The sequence below is a fragment of the Gossypium arboreum genome, chromosome 4, assembly GCF_025698485.1.
Source record: "Gossypium arboreum isolate Shixiya-1 chromosome 4, ASM2569848v2, whole genome shotgun sequence".
In the NCBI taxonomy this organism is placed as follows: Eukaryota; Viridiplantae; Streptophyta; class Magnoliopsida; order Malvales; family Malvaceae; genus Gossypium; species Gossypium arboreum.
The window spans coordinates 86,639,074-86,640,690 of NC_069073.1; positions in this window are offsets into that span (position 1 = coordinate 86,639,074).

The window sequence follows — 1,617 nt, forward strand, 5'->3', positions numbered from 1 at the left end:
TGATATGCACACGAGATGTTCATAAATGCATTGGATTGGGTATTTATATGGATAGAGAAAGTGCAAAAGGGCTTATGCCCCAGTTATTAAAGGGCTTATGCCCTAGTTATTAAAGGGCTTATGCCCCAGTTATTAAAAAGGGCTTTGCCCCAGTTATTAAAAGAGGCTAGGCCTCCAGTTATATGATAAAGCAGCTATGCTGCCAGTGGAGAGTTATGGTGGGGTGGGTCGAGTTAATCCCCACATGGTGTGTTGGTTGGTACGGGTGGAGAGTAGCGGATGGTGGGTTGAGTAGTCTCCCCAAATGGGTTGCATTCTTTCATTGACATTATATGTGATATTGAAATGGGCCTATGGGCCATACCGCTTTCTGATAAAGGCTTGACCCGGTGTTATGAAATGTGAAATGTGAAAAGGGCTATGGCCCAGTGCATGTTTGAGATTGGATTTGGGCTTAGACCTAACAAGCGATTATTGTTTTGGGCTCGAAAGGGCTTGTTGCACATGAGTTTCCAAACTCACCCCTTTCCTTAACCTTGCGGTGAGCCTTGATGTGGGGACTTCAATGGAGGGATTGAGTGGCCACGGTGATTGTCTTTGGACTTTTAAATAAGCGTTGGTTTTCATTAAATTTCCTTTATTATTTATTTTTGGTTTGTAATAAGGCCATTTTTAACTTTTCTTTTATTTCTTCTCGGGATTATTTTAAATTTTAATAACTTTAAAATTTGTTAATAATTATTCAAATGGGCTAGACTTAGGACGTGTTTTCAAAGCGATACTTATTTTCAAAATATCTCAACACCACGATTAATCGATTTATCAAAGACGTCCACTTAAACAAATTTAAACTCGATATAACAAAGTGTGGCTATGGTTGTGAGCATGTCTAGGATTGGATCGAATCAAAGAGCTTGGTACTTAAGCAGCCTTCATGGCTCACCTCCTTTGTCTCGGATACCTACCTGGTGCCCAGCTTCCATACACTTTGTTAACTCAACAAAATATATGGTTTTAAAACACTAAAATGGAACGTGGGTTTTCAACTCCAATGTGGCACGTCAGATTCGGCCATAACGTCTGGGCCGGGTTTGGGGTGTTACAGTTTGATTCAAATATGGGCATGACATTCTGCATGGATATGGGTTATATTGATGGAGGAAGTGTTAAAAGGGCTCTGCCCCAGTTTACCGAAAAGGGTTTTGCCCCAGTTTGTCAGAAAGGGCTTTGCCCCAGTTATTAAAAGAGGCTAGGCCTCTAGTTATATGATAAAACAGCTATGCTACCAGTGGAGAGTTTGGTTGGGTGGGTTAAGTTATTCCCCACATGGAGAGCTTGGTTGGTACGGGTGGAGAGTAGCGGATGGTGGGTCGAGTAGTCTCCCCAAATGGGCTTGCATACATTCATTGACATTACATGTGATATTGAAATGGGCTTGCATACATCCATTGACATTACATGTGATATTGAAATGGGCCTAAGGGCCATACTGTTTTCGGTAAAGGCTTCGGCCTAGTGATATGATTTATGAAAAGTCTTCGACCCAGTGATATGATTTATGAAAAGGCTTCGGCCCAGTGATATGATTTATGGAAAGGCTTCAGCCCAGTATATGTC